The sequence below is a fragment of the Coffea arabica genome, chromosome 8e, assembly GCF_036785885.1.
Source record: "Coffea arabica cultivar ET-39 chromosome 8e, Coffea Arabica ET-39 HiFi, whole genome shotgun sequence".
Classification (NCBI taxonomy): domain Eukaryota; kingdom Viridiplantae; phylum Streptophyta; class Magnoliopsida; order Gentianales; family Rubiaceae; genus Coffea; species Coffea arabica.
This window is the reverse complement of record NC_092324.1, coordinates 41,353,797-41,374,580: the sequence shown is the minus strand read 5'-3', so window position 1 is coordinate 41,374,580 and position 20,784 is coordinate 41,353,797. Positions and strand designations below refer to the sequence as shown.

General features: G+C 30.9%; 1 long non-coding RNA gene across 1 annotated transcript; it reads left to right on the top strand.

Annotated features, from left to right (window-relative positions):
- Positions 1-13,631: 13,631 nt before the first annotated feature.
- Positions 13,632-14,432, top strand: LOC113704307 (uncharacterized). The gene is made up of 2 exons (XR_003451684.2): positions 13,632-13,765; positions 14,131-14,432. It is a non-coding gene; the product is annotated as an uncharacterized lncRNA (long non-coding RNA).
- The last annotated feature ends 6,352 nt before the right edge of the window (positions 14,433-20,784 follow it).

Below are 20,784 nucleotides of genomic sequence, written 5' to 3'. Positions count from 1 at the left end.
TTTCTTTTCTTTAATAGCTAATTAGGTTACTTTTGAGTATATTTAGCTTGTAATTTTTAGATGCTCTTAAATTTCTTTACATTTGACATGTTAAGGTGAATTTAGTATTTTATCATTATTATTATTTTCAATTAAATTGGTGCCATGATTCTTTTGTTCATTTTGAGTATAAATAGGGCAATTTGACTCCATTTAGTCACCACTTCAAAAGGGAGGTACTCCTATTATTATTTCAATGTCAATTACATGCTCTTATGTGCTCCTACGTGTTTTTATGTGTTTATATATTTTTTATACTTTATTTATTTGATTTAAATGTTCATTTAAATTTTCTTATATTTGTTTAGTTAATTTTCATAATTATTTGAGAGGCATTTAAATATCTCAAGAATGTAATAGATAGGATAACTAGATTTGTTTTACTATATTTTTCCATTTTAGATTGTAATTGGGTCCCCTATTGTAATAGATAGGGTAGATAGGATTTTTTTTTATTTCCCTATTTTAGATTATAGTTAGACTCCCAGTTGTAATAGGTAGGTTGTGTGTTTATATGGCTTATGTGTTATATGCTTTAGTCGCTTTCATTAGGATTTTTGCATCTAGATATTATGTTTATGTGTTATGTGCTACGTGTTCTTACATGTTTATTTGTTTTAATTTATGCATTATTTATCTTACTATGTATTAAGAATGCATGACGTCATCACACTCGTCCAGTATTAGTTGTGATTTTTCCTTCCGTTTACTTGCTAGTCCAACGCTAGTAAGGACTTTTAGAAATTGGTCAGTCCAACGCTAGACTCTTAGATTGTTCGTGTGTTAGATTCATTTTGTGTGACATTCATTACATTTTCATGCATATTTTTATTTTAGGATTTTTTCTCATTTGCATGATATTTTCTATTATATTATCCTCTACCCCCTATCCTCTATATGTGTTAATCATATCATTTAGAATTGCATCTCATTTAAGAAATTGTAGAATAAGTTAGTTCATTTGCTTGTTCATATTAGGAGAATTATTCTTTAAACATGGGAACTGGGTGATTATAATTTTTTAGTTTAAATACCCTTTAATCCCTATATAAGAAAATTATGTCACGAGTTTTTGCCTCCCGTACACATTATGTTGCATTTCCTTTTCCTTGGATCACTTATACCTATGTATATAATTTTCTTTTCTTTTCTTTTCGTTTCTTTTGATTTCATCATTTGCATACTCGTGACATTTTCAAGAAATTATTTTGGCATTTGCAATTAATACGATTGGTATCAATTAAACCTTTGAATGAACATTTTGTCCCTCTCAATATTTTTATAAATTTAGATTTGCACCCATGTAGCAAACATTCAATCGTGATAAATTTAAGGGTTAGATTAAGAAAATTTATTGACTAAACCTCGCAACTAGTTTAGACTAGATTGAAAGGGTGCCTTAGATTTGAGTTAATCGAACCTTTACCTTCCATTTTTTCAACTAAGACTCCCGAACTCATTTTCTCTTATTTTTCAAAGATCTGAAATTTTCGAAAAGAGTTTTATTTTATTTATTTTATTTTATTTCATTTTTATCAAAAATATTTTTGGGTGACTTGGTACACCTAAATTCAATACGAAGTGGCGACTCCCCTTTTTCTTAAAAACCCTTTTAGACTAAATTTTGGACCCAAACTGTCGCATTTTTTAAAGTCCCATTCTAGGTCCTTTTTCACTTATTTTTAAATAAAATCACATCTTTTATAAATACTTATTTTTCCATCGCGAAAAATGGGGCACGACACATACCTTTATTGCATTTAACAAAAGATAGTTCCAAAATTTTTGAAAGAATTTAACTTGCATGCACAAGACTCATATGTAGGATTGAAAATCCAAATAAATTTTCAAGGAGTAATGACTTTTGAAAAGACTTACCGAATGGTGAGAGTGTTAAAATCTCTTTTCAAACACTGAAAGTCATACTTAGTGAATGATTTGTTTGTTAAAACTGCATTCATGAAGTGCATTCTTTCAATTGCATCATTGGTCAAGAGCTATTTGAAAAAGTATCGATATTGGAGTAATAACTTGGAAAACCGACATGATTCCAAAGCTAAACAATTAGACAATCAAGGTATTGAACCTAGTCACCAAGAATAATTAAAGTGGCATCTCATATTTCAATAGCAGTTATCACCCAAACAAAACTAATTTATTAGCAAACCAAATAGGAAGAAGCTATTAGCAAATGACTAATTTGAAATTTTCTTATTTTGGTAGCTAATTTACTTACTAAGTATCCATAAATTGGAGGGTTTATTTGAGTGCAAGATACTTACTTCTAACACATTACAAATTGCAAGTTGCAACTATCTAGGAGATGCAATCTCATAGTTGAGAAACCAATGGAACATTGAAAAGAGAAATTTGACGATGAAATTGACTTGAATAAGCTAAAACTTTTTAGCGATATACAAACATACACCAAAATCGTGCATATCCCATTTCAATTAATGTAATTTAATTTTGAATTGAAAGCAATTAAGATTAATGATAATTGATTTAGCAAATATTAAAGTAGTGCAACTTCAAGTATTAAATCTATTCATCAATCAAACAAAGCTACACATTAAATAGTATAGTTTATGTAACTAAATTATTGCACTTAAGCAGGTGTTCTAAGGAGTATAAGTCTCTTTTTTTGGGAAACTAAGGAATATAAGTTCAATTTATACATGTAACTAACAATAAGATCCAGTTTTTTTATAATTAATCACTAAGATATTCAAAGCACTGACTTTTCTATACTAAACTTTTAATTTAATACAAAAAAATCAATTCAACCATCTATATTACTTCATGCAACTATTAAATAGTTGTAAAAAATATTAGGTTTAAGCACACCATTGGAGGTTCAAATCCAAAGGATTGAGGAAAATTAACTTGGAACTTGGGGCTTTTATGCATTTATTAATTGGTTATGTATTTAGAGAGATTTGAGTTAAGAGAATAAGTTTTTCTTGGGAGAACTAAATAATAACAAGATGAAGGTAAAAGTGCGTTGTATTGGTTCATACTTGGATAGACCCAATTTTCAAAAATTCAATGGTTCAAATTGTGCCATACTACTTGGTGAAGTGGTGTGGCGCACCAACATATTGAGGTCCGCACTGATTCAAAACTTGCTGCACATATCTTAAATAGCAAAATTGACTGTCCGTGGAGGGCTCTAGTTGCATATTCTGATATAAAGGATTTAATCTCATGCTTCAAGGAGCTGAATATATATTTTGTATATCGCCAATGCAATCAAACTGTTAACTTTATGGCTAGTTATCTCAATAGGGTAGATAAAGTTATTTTTGAGTCAAATTTCCCCCTGATCTTCTTAGAATTGTAGAGGAAGATAAGAAAGGAAAGTTGACGGTTAGAGTGTAAATTCTTATTTCGTTATATAAAGCTCGCCAATTCTCCAAAAAAAAGTGGTATGACACAATTTGAACTATTGGATTTTTGAAAATTGAGTCTACCCAAATTTTGGCCCACTAGCATAACTATGGGCAGCCAACTTGGATAACACGTACCAGAAAAAGGGCCTAGATTCAACTTAGTATATAATTATCAAAGTCTCAAATATCATCCCAATCAGTACAGATTATAGAAGAAACAAAAGGTATAATTGACTTAAAAGGTGAACATAGTCACAAAAAATATTTGGACCATATTCTGTTTCACATGATCAGAGTTGAAACTAACCTTGACCAATAGCATACACAATTGAATTCACAAAATTGTCCACCCACTCAATATCATCCCAATCAGTACAGAGTATAGAAGAAACAAAAGGTATAATTGACTTATAAGGTTAACGTAGTCACAAAAAATATCTGGACCATATTATGTCTCACATTATTAGAGTTGAACTAACCTTGACCAATAGCTTACACAATTGAATTCACAAAATTGTCCACCCACTCAAGGGATCCATGGGGGACCAAAACCACTGTCCCTAAACTAAACTCCCTCATTTTATATGTAAGATTACTTGGGCAAGTATCGTCCCTAAGATCCAATTTAACAAATACCGATAATATTAGTTAGGCAACAATATGATCCCTAATTGGTTGTCAAACCTTCTCATTTTTCCTTCTCTTTTTGCATTGTATATTGCCAATTGAATTCTTGTCGGAGTGTACTCTTTTTATTTTCTAGACTTGCATATTTTCCCTATGATTTCATGACTTTTTCTGCAATTTCCATATGAGATGTCGGCCAAGAAAAATAAAGGGTGATTAGTAAAGGATTTCAATCATCTCCCCTCACTTTCCTTCCATCTTTTCATTTATTTATTCATATTTTAGATAACCATACATAACATCATTACGTTTAAAATGGCATTATAATCTGAAATTTTGAGAATCCCTTAAGAAATAACCTCATGTAATTCATTTTCTCCCAGAAAAAATTCTATACAAACCTTTTACATTAGATCAAATGGAGCCTGAATGCTTCCTAGATATGGTAGAGTTAAAAGATGAATCAACCTATTTGATACTTGAATTGAATTCGATATGGTAAAAGTTCATTCAAGTTTGGTTCGCTAAGTAATCGAGCTAAACTTAAATAACATTTTATATTCGATAATATTCAAATTCGATAAAGGTTATTCAAACTCAATTTGGCAAATAAATAATTCAAGTTTAAACAAAATTTCAAACTCATTAAAATAATCATTAAACACTAAAGTGTTTGATACTAATGAAGAAAAGAAAAAAAATTAATTTTGTTTCACTATCAAGAGGCTCATTTCAATTTCTTTACATCATAACTTGAGAACAGATGGGAATCTCGCAAATTCCAATGGCCCATTTTAGCAACTTGTCCAAAGTCCAAATTTAAAGTAGCCTTTAGCTATTAAAGTGCATTAGATTCGACGGTGTAGGGTAGAATAGTCCATTTGCTAAATTGTCATCTAACCCTAGATTCTGCTTTCTTTATATCCCTATGGGAGATTCCAACTCTAACATCACAGAAGCGGTGCGGCGGTGCCCTTTTCAATTGTAGACGGCGAGGTAAATTTGACACGCCTTATATATTTTCAGCGAAGATGGTTCTGTTCGATAGTGCTACTGGTACGGCCTTGTCTTTGCAGAAATTTAGGTTTGATTTTGAAGTTATTGATGAATTTTGGTGTCTTGATGAGCAATACAAGTCGAAGATGATATATTCGGCCACGGTTTCTGTGTATAAAAATATGGAATTAATTGTTACTGCCTCTTAATATTTAATTAGGAGTTATATCTTCCTATTGATATATTTTGGTGATTGATTGACAAATGGAAAGAATGACATTTTTGAATAGTTATGGATATTGTTGGAAGGCTTGCAATAATTCAACAAGAAATACAAATCATTAAAAAATAAAAAGTAATGTGATGTGTAGTAGAGAAGTATATATAATTTGAAAATCTACCGACAAATGAAAGAGGCTAAAAATTTTAAGATTAGGTTCGAATGAAAGAAAGCACTGCTAGTGTGTGAGAGGAAGTTGTCTGCAAGAAGATGAAAATTTGAGATGGCTTGTGCAAAAAATAATTGTGTTTGGTTCGTGTTTGTTGTTTTAATTCGGAAAAGGAGTTGGCTGCTTTGGATTTGGCAAATTGAATAACCTCAAAGGGGAGAAATATATGTTCACTTCTACTAGAATGCTTATTCAAAGAGGGAGGTATATGTTCCCTTCTGCTGGAATACTTATTGTTGCGGCATATCTGTAGAATGCTTATTCAAAGAGGGAGGTATATGTTCCCTTCTGCTGGAATACTTATTGTTGCGGTATATCCACTTGATGCAAATTGTATTGTTATCCATTTGGTGGAAGTTTTATCAATGTAACAAAAGATCATATGAATTATTAAAAGATCATATGTTTGAAGCATGAATGCTTTTTTTTAAATAGATTCATGATCTCATCTTTTGTACTTAAACCTAAAAATGAAATAAAGGATTTTTTTTTATTTTGGTGCAAAGATTTTTGTTGCAATTGGGAGGAATTAGTATGGAGTATATTGAACTTAGGACTTTTCAACGGTGGCCGTGTCCTTGAATTGCTCTTCTTTGCATCTCAATGCCAAATATCTGGAAATCAAATTGTGGCTTCAGTTTTTGTGATTAAAGATTGGGCAGATTGGCCATCACAAATTTGTGCGATTCAGAGCAGGGAGCAATGAATGGCATCATAGTTGTTCTGTACAGGTCTGATGTCCTAATCTGAGTCCTTCAACTTTTCTTGACGATCTTTTGGTGGTTGCAATTATGCTTTATATATACATGATTTTGTGTTCCTACTAAGGTTGAAAACATCAAGTCTTAGAGGGTATAAGAACTTGGTTATGACTAACTGTTTTTTTTCTTAAGTGTAAGTGAAAGGGTTGAAATCTGAAATCTCTCATTTACACTCCCTCTCCCAAACTTGTTTGGTTATTTTATCGTAAAGTTGCAGATTCACATTTTTCAGTCTGTTTTTAAATGAATACGTATTAACTTGAAATATTGATGTTGTAGCTGACTGCCGTGTTTAAAATTCGCAAATTAGAGATTATTGTGGTAGCTTTTGAGTCTTACAGATTCCCATGAAAATTTTCAGAAGAATCAACGCACTATTCTTCAACATTGCACCAACTTTTTTTGAAGACCAAGTTAACATATTGATCAACCCCTTACGTTATATTGCTATTTTCATTGAATCCAGTATTTAGCATGTCACAAGCATTTGTTTCAATTTCAGTCTTGTCCAAAAACAGTCAATTTTTCATGCTTGCAATTTTTTAGCAAGTTATTACAAAAATCTTCAGAAATGAAAGCAAAGAAGCAAAGTGGAAATAGATGAAAATAAATGCAGAGTCAAGTCCAGATGGAATTGTATTGGCTCTAGCAAAGCTAGACAAAAATGCTGAAGAATGTAAATGCGAACCAAATATGAGTATTGATGTACAAAATGAAAAATAACATGGTTGTAGTCTAAAATATAAGCAGACTAAAGCTGCATAAAATCCAACAACTATTTGCCAAGAATTGGCACCAAGCAAGCACTACAAATATAGGTAGGTGTCGCTTGGCAAAATTTAGTTGCTTGGTTATTATCAAATGAACATCAAACTTTTAATCATTCCATTAGCACTGAGATTTGGCTATCCTTGAGCCATTGGATTCGTACATATATAGGCACAACTAGGTTTTCAGCCCTGACAATATGCGTCAGGTAGTTAAGATTTGTTATTTTACTACAATGGGTATGAATTTGAAAAATTGGAATGTGGAAAAAATAGTTCAATTGACAGGAAAAACTAGTAGGGAAAGGTTAGAATGTGGCGATGGTTTGCATTGGTGTCAGCTAGTTGTTGTTTGCGCGTCTCGACAGTACGTGGCTCCTAATTTATGTGAGTAGGATTACTACTTGTATTTCACGTGTTGATTGTGTCAAGAAAGAATTGCCTAAGTAGTTCTGATTGCTTTATACGTGGCCAATTTGTTGCCATTATATATGAGGATTATTGTCTTTAGGAGTAGGCATATGTGATGTATTTCTGGTTTGTTAGGTAGCAATTTTCTCAGAGCATTAATCTACACCACAGAGAAAGGAAAGGAAAGGAAAAGAAAGGCAAAACCTAACATTTAACTGAATAATAACTATTAGGTTATATTGATGCACTCCATTAACAAGAAAAAGAGCAATTGTCGCTAAATCTTAGCCAAACAAGAACAAATAGCCATATCGCAAGGTTACACTGAGCAATAACCACAATTGCTATACCAAACCCAAGCAGCAAATGCATTAAAGCAAAGAAATGGCAGCAACAGAAGGTGCAATTACAGCAAGAACAACTATCAGGAATAATTGTCGTCCTTCATCCATACATGCAAACAAGAAACAAATCTCAACTCACCTAGCTCACCCTACCCAACACGATCAGCAGCTCCTTCTCATATATTCACTGTCAAACTTCTGAGTCACACATCAAGAGCCTTACTTTGATTTGTTGCTTTGCATGAATGGCTATGCAAACCAATAAAACAAAGCATAACTCACATTAAACATATGCAAAACACCTATGTACTGATGCGCAATTCACCTGCTTCTTCCCAAACTCAATTATTTGCAGTTTAGTAGAGAACTCAATAGGAAAACGAGAAATGGACAAAACACTGGACAGAGAAAGTTAAGAAAAGAATAAAGAAAAAGGACAGGAGAGCGAGGAACAGAAAAAACACTGGCCAGAGAAAGCCGAGAAAGGAATAAGAGAAAGTAATGGAGACAAGGCTAAGAAAAAGTAATGGAGATTGCAAAACTTTGAAGCGGTGCTTGCTGCATCCAGCTCAACTCACTGCTAAACTTGTTGCCGTCCGAGAACAGCACGTGGGGAATGGTGAATTTCCAGCAAAACCACTCCCACCAACACCAAAAGACCATAAAACCCCTGAGGCTCACAAAAATCACAGCATAACTAGACCATGAGCACTGTTCACAAGTGATTCCTGTTTTATACATGTAAGATTTACGCCAAACCTTTTTTTTTCTAAGGCACCAAACAATTAAAAGAACGAATACAAAAGAGACTGAATAAAACATGTTCCTAGTAATAAAAAAAGAGTGTTTTTGCTTAAAAAGTGTCCAATAACCACTCACATTAAACTTGCCATATAAGTACACATAGTAACAATTATTATTATGCCTTGTTTTTATACATTTTTTTAATTAATTTATTTTTCAAAAAGATTTAATACCTAATTACATCTTAACAAATGCTCACTTGGCCCTTATTAGACAGACCTTTAAAAGAAAAGAGAATAACTCTAATTTTGCAAGTTACAAATGATTGCCTTATTAGTATAACAATTTTTATGTTCAACTTTTCCTTTTTGGTTGAAAATGCAAAGGGCAAGGAAATCGCCTTGAAAGTCTTGGTTCAACTAATGGCAGGTCGCAAAGAATATTATGTTGGACACACACACATATAACATTTATGAATGATGATGCAACATCACTACCCTATCCGATTCATGGGTCTGTTTGGAAGGTCTATATTTTGGCTAGTTTTTAATAGATAAAAATTTTCGCAAATAAATAGGATAGGTCTGCAATAAATAGGTAGGTATGCAAGCTTGGCGAGAATTTAATTTCTTAGCTATTACATGTACATCAAACTTTTAATCATTCCATTCCTACTTATATGATTAAGGGTTTTTTTTAAAGGATGTTTGTCCTTAATACACCTAACATTCACCTAACCTACCATATATATATATATATATATTAGCAATTATTATCATCCCTTGCATTTATATACTTTCTCTATTTAATTTTACCCACCCCTTTTTGTATTTATTTACTTTTTCTAATTAATTTTATATTTTTAAAAATATAACACTTGAAATATATTTTAATGAGTGTCCTATGAGCACCTGTTAGACAAATCCATTGATTAATTTAATGAATTATGATAACATATATAGGCATTTACAGGAAACGTAAAACTACTTTACAAGAGGCTTTCAATATTTTGGCACTTGCATTTAAAGTTCTTAAATCAGAGAATATGTTGGTAGCTTTTGAATCTTATGAATTCCATGAAATGAATTCTATTGAAAATTCAACATTGTACGGAACATCGTAAACTCGCAAACACTCTTCGAGAATGCCTCCTGTCATAAAGCATCTTTGTTGGATGTATCAAATTTTTGGTTAGCACAAATCTTTTCAGAATACCCCATTTAATTTTAATTGGGCCAGTACTCGCTGGACTTAGAATTGACTAGTTGAGTTCCAAGAAGACTTTTGGATGGTCCTCTGTGGTGTGGCTAATAGACACAGGCCCAGTGGATTCGCTCCAAACTTCTTAAATGAGCATCTACTATTCGCCCCTTTTATTTTCAAATTTTCATTTTTTAGGAAGAGGTAAGATTTAAAAACTTGGGAGGAAAAAGGGCATATGAACACAAGACTTCTGAATCCTAAGACCTTAATTTTAATTATTGGGTCAAGATCTCTTCGGCTTTACCCACCCAATTATATTATCCATGAAAATTAAATCTGCAATTGTGGTTATATTATTAAATGGAAAAGTGCCTTGATTAAGGTTATATTATTATTTTCAATTGCTTCAATAGTTTTAGTTCTCATCGTTCAAAAAAAAAAATAATTGAAGTCTACCAAATAACTTAAAAATTAACTTTAGGGCAACATCAAATTTTTTAGGGTGCACACTTATAATCTACCATTGAAAAAACTAAAAGCAAATTAAGTTGTTCTTGAATTTGAATTGAAAACTAAAAGAGAATTATCTATATCTATACTATATATAAAGGGAGAGCATTGGATTTGGTGTAAACCTTTTTTGTCTCTTTAAAATTTTCAACTTTACCCTCATAATCACTTGATTATACATTTACCTTCTGATTACATGTTATTCATGATACTAACCGATGTAACTACAACTAATTTTCACCAATAAGTAACCGCAAATATTGTAACCACCAAATTAATTAAAATTATATTCAAAAAACTTTTACAAGATGATTTTTTTTGTTTATAAAAATTTTATACTAAATTCTTCCATATAAAAAGTAATTGTTTCAAATTACATACACATCGAATGTACACTCATGACTAATAATATATAAAACCTGAGTACTACTTTACCGTGTTGATACATAGTAGTCATTTTTAAAGTTTCTTCTTTACCCTCTTTAAAAGGGTAAAATAACATCAGTTTTGTTGCAAAAATAAAAAATTTAAAAATAATCCCAAAACTAACTACCGCTATCTCTACATTGCCATACTGTCCACATTATTGTTGTTCAGTTCGCAACAATACCTCACCAAAACTTCTACAATTCGCGCCAGCCTTTACCAATTTTTACAAATTACATTATCTATTGAATAAGAAAAAATTAATTCCAAAATTGTTAAACTTTGTTGAGCAACGTTCCATTACCCATATATGTATCATAAAAAACAACTCTACAATTTTTAAAGATTGAGAATTTATAATATCTACAAAATTTACACAAAATTGTTGGGCTAGCTTAGTGATTAACCTTAATTTTTTTTTTCTTTTTGGTAATTTAAAATTTCGGGCTAGCCTAGTAATCAACTTTTTTTTTTTTTTTTGATAAAACAGATAATAGTATTATTAATAAACTAACAGAAAATTGTCCAACATGATTTGCTTGATAAAGAAATGCACTAATGATAGAAAATACATAGAATATGCCACAAATATATTTGATTTAAAAAATCATTAGATTCAATAGAGTTTCAAATAAAAAGATCACATAGTGAATCACAAACCATCATATTTGACCAATTGCTAGAGCTACTCTATAAATATATATGCATGTCTATTCCCTTAGATTTGTTATTCAACTTGTTCAAGTTAAAAACTAATGGTGACGTCTAAACAAAAACTCAAAAAATTCTAGATCTAACATATAAATCTGAAAAAACTCTTAAATATGAGAAAAAATAGCAAAAACACTAAATAAAACTCCCAATAAGATATCTTCGGAGAGAAGAAAACTTTTACTAATAAACATTAGGAAAGAGAAAACTCTCACTAGTATATTCTAAAAGAGACTTTATTAAACATTAAAAATAAAAAAAGGGTGGACATTGGCTTGAGGCCAAAATCTTCCTCCCTTGGAGGAAGAACGATGGGCAGGTGTTGGGCCCAAAACCCAATTTAATTATGTAGATAATGAGTGTATTTGAATAGGCAATTGTTTGGGATAATTTTTTTAAAAATATTGTAACACTTTTTTTGTATGATGTATATGAGATTAAAAAAAGTGGTTGAAAATTGTGTTTATAATTAAAGCAAATAAAAATATGCAAATAATAAACTATCCAAACAAACTTACAAACCTAATATTATTTAGGTAACAGTGTGGTGACTAATTGACCATCAAACTCTCTCATTTTCCTTTCTCTCTTATGAAGTTCAGATTTTTTTTGGTTGAATCTTAGAAAGAAAGAAAAAACTAGGGCCCCGTTTGATAATTTAATTCAGCACTTAAACTTAATGGATTCATATCTTAACATGTTTAGACGCGTTTGATAACAAAAAATGAACATTTGAATTAATTAAGTGGCATTGAATTTCTTAGGTAAAACGTGATTCAAAAAATAAATGATAAACTATTCACTTATCACTAAATGTGATATACATTGAAATATATTAGATTTAATACTTAACAATTCATCAGTTAATGGATTCACACTTCAAATTTCACTTTTCAAACTTTAATTTTATCAAATGTACCCTAGGTAAATGTTGAATCCTCTACCTCTTCTCGAGAAAATTTTTCACTATCTTAACCAACTATTTGACAAGCATAATAGTTGGTTTTTTACCAATGAAATACCACCAATTGGACACGTAAGAAACCCGTAATTTTTTTAGATTGTATTTAATGTGAAAGTAATGATTTTGCAATCTTAATTGGAATATCTTCATTAGTTAGAAACTAAACACTAGACTTGCTAAGTAATTGGTCAAGACGATAATAAAATTTCTCTTCTTTTCCCCATCTCCCGTACCTCCCTTGTACGAAAATAATTTTCGGCAATTGCCATTATTGGTAGATTAAGGTTGCGTTGTATATTGTCAAATAAAATTTTGTCACTTGAGGGGGCATTTGGTTAATAGTTAAGGTTGAGATCTCAAGAATTAGAAATTTTGAGTTTAAATCTTTTTTCCCACTCCCCGCTCTCCTGCAAAATAAAAATTAAAAATTAATAGTAGAGCTTTAATTTAGCTAACTAATTTTGGTCCTTCGGTTTTACCCATTTTTGTTGGGTTTACGGTTGGTTCTAACGATAAATTTGCCAATTCCCGTCAATTGTCCTTAATTGGCCAAAATTACGTTACTTTGAGGATGAAATGTGTTTTGAGTGAAACTTTGAGGATGAAAATGGTCAACGACCCAAACTTTGAGGATGAAAAGTGCATTTTTCCCTAAATCTTTTTTCCCATTCCCCGTTCTCCTGCAAAATAAAAATTAAAAATTGAAATCTTGCCAGAATCAAATTGAAATCTTGTTAGAATATTCGCGTCTTTATTTTCCAGACTTGCTGCCTTTGTCCTTTGATTTTATGGTTCTTAGTCCCGTTTCCATATGATATAAGGGCCGAGGAAAATCCAGGGTGATTGATATCTATTATTCTATTTACTCAGATTTTAATTCACTAAAATAAGATTTTAATTAACTACGCATAACACCATTTAAAAAGGAACTGACAATCTTATCTAAATTTTGAGAATTTCCTAATAAATAATTTACATTTAACTCATTTCCACTGATTTTTTTCCTGTACAAGACCTTTTAGATTAGATCAAATGGGGTCTAAATTCTTCCTAATTGTTTTTCTTAAAATAAAAATAAAATTGTTTCCAATTAATCCCCAAAACAAAATACTGAACAAGACTATCAAGCAGGGCCCCATTCTGACTTCCTTGTTAATAGAACTCTAGAACACAATAGAGTTCCAGATTCCTCCAGGCCATTCTAATAATTTGTCCAAAGATAAAAATTAGGCTTGACGGAGGGTAGATTAGTCCATTTGCTAAATTCTCATCTAACCCTAAATTCTACCAAGTCTTTATATTCCGTTACCAGAATCCAACCCAACCACGTAGAAGCAGTGCGGCGGTGGCCCTTCGGAATCCTCAGATGCCAGGCCACTTTTCCAGCCAAATGATGGTGGTTTGGTTCGATTTTGCTGCGGGTACGACATTATCCTCAGGAAAATTTAGCTTTGGTTTTGAAATTGTCGATGAATTTTGCTGTGTTGATGCTCGGTACTATCGAATGTCATGCTAATGACGTATTCGACCGCGGTTTCTTTGTATAACAAATTGATATTAATTGTTACTGCCTCTTGATATTTGATATTAAAAGTATAAAAGATCGAGAGGTTAGATGGTAGCAAATGGAAGGAAGTTAAAAGATATTAATTTTTCTTTTAACGTTTTCAAATTTGATTGGGTGACTTGAATTGGATAACTTTGGGTTCAACTTTGGATTGGATGGCTTGTGCAAAAGATATTGTGAGTTTTGTTTGGTCTGATATGTTTTTGTGATGGATACTAGTTTTCGGTGTGAAATCTTGAGCAAATCCTTAATAAGGATGCTCAATAAGGACTTTGAAGATTATGAGCATCGTGAAGATCGCAAGAGGAGTTCATCAAAATTGCCGAAATCGAAAGGCTTCAGATTTGCAAATTGCACGACGAAGTATGTGTTATTTTCGGCTGGAATAGCTGGTGTTTTGATTCATGAAATTTGTCCAAATTGGATTCTTTGTATTCTTATCAATCGCAGCCTATTGTAGTATTGTATTAGAGGATGATTTACTATTTGTAATAAAAGATAATATGGGTTGTTTTTAGGCACCAATGCCTTTTTTTTTAGTAGATTTACTTGAGCTATAAAATGAGAAAAAGAAATCCTTGTTTTCTTCTTGTGCAAACAGTATGTCAGCAATCGGACGTTTGTTGGTCTTATGCGTAAATTGTGCTTTCCTTGCATTTGAATGCCAAATTTGTTGAAAACAAATTGAGGCTATTACTTTTTTGTGATTATCTTGTCAAAAGATTATTACAACTTTCCTGCTTCTGCAACTTTTGTTCCATCTTGTTTAGTCGTCCTTTTAACTACACCGTTTTAGTGTTGGTGCAAGTATGCTTGATGGTTGAACAATAAGCGAAATTAGATTGAAAACATCAAAAGCTTTAGAGGCCTTTAAAATGTAGTTATAACTAACTTGTTTGTCCTTGATCATAATTGGAAAGGGGTCAAACAACAGGTATTGCATTTGTGGTACCAAATTTTCAGTACTTGTTGCCTCTGAATCGTTGATGATGTTACTTGCCTCTGAATCTTACGTATTTCCATGAAAACATAATCTGCAGAAGATTCAATACTGTACAAACTGAGGTAAATTTACACCAAAAAAAAAAAAAAACTCTTTCTGCATCTCTGCTCTCCTGCCAAAAAAAAATTTGAAAAAATTGAAATCGAATTGAAAATATTTGCTTCCTTATATTTCGACTTGCTGCCTTTGTCCTTTTGATTTAAGGATAATTTCAAAAACCTCCCTTGAACTTTCTGACAGTTTCACTCCCGTCCCTTGAAGTTTTTGAAAATATCAAGGACCTCTCCTAGTAGAATAAGCTGATCTATCGATGTATTTCAGGACCTAATACTCATCTAGAATGAAGCCAGTCTTTGAACAGGTTACAAGCATTTGTCATTAACCTAGTCTTGACAGGTTCTATTCGGAGAATCCAATCCTGCTTTCTCATTCTTACCATCAATGTATGCCCTATTCTTTAATAAAATCAAATGTTTTTTGCAATTTTCCTTGTGAGCTCGTACAAACATCCTGGCAAAACTAAGCAAAGTCAAAATAGCTGCAGGAGTTTCCAGATAAAAAAAAAAAAAAGGACTTTCTTTAGCTTCAAAAAGCCACATAAAATAGGATGCGAAATTAATTGCCAACCGAATATGAGAAATAGTTTGGAAAGGAAGCACAGAGAGAGAGAGAGAGAGAGAGAGAGTAATGTTATTGGGGTAAATTCTGTAGTGTATTCAGCTAATCCAAGACAGGTGTGGAAAGGTAAAGAATATGGCAAAGAAGCCGATACGTTGCAAGCTGACATGTACGGACGATGAAGGGAATATTTCTACAAAAGCAAGTGGTGACCTATAACAGGCGCGGGCGGTTTGGAAATGTTGCGTACTGCAGTACTAAACACAGCCATACTTGGCTTTGAAGCAACATATGGTCATTATTGAATAACGAGTTGAGAGCCTTTAAGAAGTGAAACTTAAGAAAATAAATGTTTGAAATATTAAGTTTTTTAATTATGTAATCTATTTTGATTATAGTTGTTCTAATATATAGTCATTTGGAGGACTTCTAGAGCTGAGGTACTGAATCCTTTTTGGACTTTTAATAAATTTGAGTTATTTTTCTTTTGGTTTCTCACTTTTCTAACAACTTTTATCTAACATACTAAATTTGAATTATTGACATTGATTTTAATTGTTATATTAGTAAAATATTAACATTTGTGGAAACTGGGTTCATGGGAAGACAGATTGTTGCCTGTTTCACATTTAATTGAATACAAATATCTCTACTTTACATAAATCGTCCAAGGCTGAGGAACAGTGGATTCCAATTGATTCTACCGATTATAGGCATTACATCAACAAAATACTATCTATTTATGGGCATTTTACTCGGAATCATTACATTTATGTAAAATACATAAATGTTTGTAACTAAAATTGAAAAATTGTTACACTAATATTTTTACGAAAGGGAAACTAGTAGATTTTGTATTTAACAAATTTTAAATATGTGAAAGTAAAAAAGATTGCGCCCATAACATACCACCTTTTTATGAGTTTTTTTACATTACATCAACAAAATACTAGCTATTTATGGGTATTTTACTCTGAATCATTATATTTATGTAAAATACATAAATGTATGTAACTAAAATTGAAAAAGTATTATACTTATATTTTTACGAAAGGGAAACTAGTAGATTTTGTATTTAACAAATTTTAAATATGTGAAAGCAAAAAAGATTGCGCCCATAACATACCAGCTCTTTATGGGTTTTTTGCATTACATCAACAAAATACTACTCCCTCCGTCCCACTTTGATAGTCCTGTTCTTTTTTTCACACAGTTTAAAAAAAATAGTTAATTTTGTTGGAACAATCAATTTAGGTAGTTATTTTCCTAAAATACCCTCACATTAATTAGAGTATAACTTTATGGGAACTTGAATTGATGGTAAAAAAAGAATCAACTCTTATTAAATGGGGTAGGTTTATAGTAACAACAACTTACATTGAATAAGAGTATTTTAGGAAAATTAAAATACAACTACATTCTTCAATTGGAAAGTGGACTATAATTTGGGACAGACGAAAAAGGAAAACAGGACTATCAAAGTGGGACGGAGGGAGTAGCTATTTATGGGTATTTTACTCTGAATCATTACTTTTATGTAAAATACATAAATGTATGTAACTAAAATTGAAAAAGTGTAACACTTATATTTTTACGAAAGGGATATTGGTAGAATTTGTATTTAACATAAATTAAATATGCTAAAGTAACATTACAGGTGATTTTATTAGTTACTTAATTTGTTGGCAAGAAACAAGGTTTCTTTTGCAAAATTTGTTCATTAGATTTTTCCAAATAATTAGGGTATAAAGGTAAATTTTCACAATCTTTTGCTAGCAATAGGCCCTAATTTCCTCCTAGGCAGTGACGAAGACAAGATTTTTTCCTTGGGGTGGAGGGGCCAAAATGATTGACAAACAAAATTATTTTAATATGTTATGTTCAAAATAATTTTCATGTATTTAAATATATGGCATCCTAAAATATCAAATATTAACTTTAATTATAAATATATGCCTATTTAATAAATATGTAGCATAGTCATAACTAAAATTAAGACAAGAAATAACATTTGATTAAATATTTTATAGGAAAAAATGGACTTTTCATCCTCAAAGTTTGGATGGTTGGCCAATTTCATCCTCAAAGTTTCACCCCAAACATATTGCATCCTCAAAGTTTCGTAATTTTGGCAAATTAAGGACAATTGACGGGAAATGAAGAATTGATCGTTAGAACCAAGGATTTTACCCATAAATGGTACTCTGTTCTTATAATGGAGGAAAGTCATAAAGAACTAGTGTTTTATTGGAGAACGGGTTTATTTTTATTTTATCCGATAAATAAATTTGTTTATGGAAAAATAGATACTCTATTCTTATAATGGAGAAAAGTCATAAATAGTTGGTGTTTTATTGAAAAACGAGTTTATTTTTATTTTATCCGATAAATAAATTTGTTTATGGGAAAATAGATACTCTGTTCTTATAATGGAGGATAACCATAAAGAGCTTGTCTTTTATTGAAAAATGGATTTATTTTTATTTTATCCGATAAATAAATTTATTTATGGAAAAATGGGTACTCTGTTCTTATAATGGAGGAAAGTTATAAAGAGCTGCTGTTTTATTGGAAAACGGATTTATTTTTATTTTATCCGATAAATAAATTTGTTTATGGGAAAATGGGTACTCTGTTCTTATAATGGAGGAGAGTCATAAAGAGTTGATCTTTTATTAAAAAATAGATTTATTTTTATTTTATCCTATAAATAAATTTATTTATGAAAAAATGGATACTCTGTTCTTATAATGGAGGAAAGTCATAAAGAGCTGGTCTTTTATGGGAAAGTGATACTTTATAGAATGTGGCCGCGATTTGGTTTATGAAATTATTCCAAATAAAAATTTAGAATAAATTTGTTTGTTTTGAAAGTTGTATAACGGTCGTTAAAACTCTAGAGATTGGCAAAAAAATTTTGGGGTTGCAGAAAGGCAGAGGGAAGAAGGAGAAGAATGAAGCTTTTCGTCCGTTGCAATTATTCCGTTAAAAATGGCTCCATTTGGTTTTACCCATTTTTTGTTAGGTAAAACCGTTTGTTCTAACAATCAATTCTTCATTTCCCGTCAATTGTCCCTAATTGGCCAAAATTACGGAACATTGAGGATGCCTTTCTGCAACCCCAAAATTTTTTTGCCAATAATTCAAGGGAGGAAAAAGTGTATTACTATAGGTTAAGGGGTAAACTGCAATTAAGTATATAGTTAGTCATGATTTTATTGCATTTAACCCCAACAATTAACGTTAGACATAGTGTATTCTGGTGCAAAAACTTCAATTATTATGAACACTGGTTATGACACACCGAATGGGTGTGGTAATAATAAAAATTATGATAAAAAATTAGTTTAAATGTCAAGCAGACAAAGGTACTTGAAAATACTTTCACATTAGTGCTTAATAAATAGTTGGCAGTTTGTTTTACTGTAACCAATTTTGTTTCCAAAACTTTTAATAGATGAAAATTAAAGAATAGGAAACACTGGATAGATATGGCTTTGCAAAAACTTTGATATAATTATTGTGTATACGAATTCAAATTCATTTGCTTACTAATGAATTTGAATTTACGTCTAATTGAATTATTTATAAATAGGCAGTCAAAATCTATCCATTTAATAGCCGCTAATTAATTGGTTTTATTCAACTACCCATTTGAAACTAATAAAATCACATATCCATTTGGATTAACATGGTGAATAAGAGAGCAATGAAAAGTAGAGAAATGTCGAGGGAAAGTGCTGCATGAACAGAGAATGTAGAAGGGAAGGGAAATAATGTTGTACTTTGCTATCTATTACTATTATTATTATATTAAAGGTAAATCCACCAACCGCACATATAATTTAGGTATTCAGGCAAAATCTTAGAAATAGCTTTATTCAGGCAAAATATGCTCCAACTGCACAAAAAAATGGCCCATTACACCAAAAATTATTTCTATTATTAAACAAATTCAACTCACATACATGTATATGGGATATTTATGGAATAAACAATTAAGGGATATTATTATACTCCCATTTTTTCACTTCACTCCCCCATGTAAAGTAATTTTTTTAATGTTAGTAAACTTCGTTGGAATTAAATTTGTAATATAAACCTTAGAGATTTTGAAGTTTTTTATAGTTTTGCAAATGTTAGGGAAGCCCGTGTGAATATGTCAAAAACCTATAGGAGGTTTCTACAATTATGTCTAATTTTATAATTAACCAAAGCAAAAGCCAAACAAATGCATGTACTATTTTACTTCAAGTAATAGCAAGTTTAATTCAAGTAATAGTAAGTTTTTATACATAAATAGTAATTATTACTGATAACATGGTGAATTTGATTAATAATCAAGATTTACTGATTTATGGGACATGTGTACTATTTTACTTTAAAACTTATCTCAAACTAGTATTAGGAAGTTTATTTGAAATAACGATAAGATGTTTTATCAATGATTAAAGCTTAGTACCTTAGTTAATAAGTACTCATAATATACTCGTATAATACATGATTATAGGTATAATTTAAAATTTTTTTGTACTTATATATTTTTAAATACTATGAAAAATAGTATGAACTAAACCTACTCTCCAAAAAGTAAATTTCAGATATAGAGTAGTAATTTATTTTTAAAAAAATTAAGTTGCATATTTATTCCAATTTATGTATGAAGATACATCGATCGGTGCTCTCTGGATGCGTCCAAACTCCAGTGAATGTCTTTAAACTAAATTCTAATTAAAGTAGTATCCAAGATAAAAAATACTACTCGTATAAAAAAATCAATATAATTTTGCTAATAGCAATTAAAATTGAAGTTTTAAAATATGTGTAAATAGTAATTTAGTTTAAAAATATAATTAGTATGAAGAGTATAATTGGCATAAATAAGTGTATTCAGTAAGTCAATATTGTAAACCTCCCCTGAGGTTTCTCTTCATTTCGCCTGACACCCCTAAAGTTCTAAAAATATCACTAACCTACCTTACTTTTGTTGTTTGTATAGCAAGATTTTTAAATATCCTAACTACCCTTTTGCTCGCTAGATAGGAATATTCGTAAATCACTTTGTTTATTTGAAAAAAACTATCATTATTTACATGGTATTTCTTTTGTACTACTACTACACCATAATGCTACACAATCAATCACGGATAAAACTATAAATTTGAAAAGTAAAAATGAAATTTGAAAACAAATACACTTGCATAGTCATACCTCATTTGATCACAATCACAAAATCTACAAGAAAAACAAAA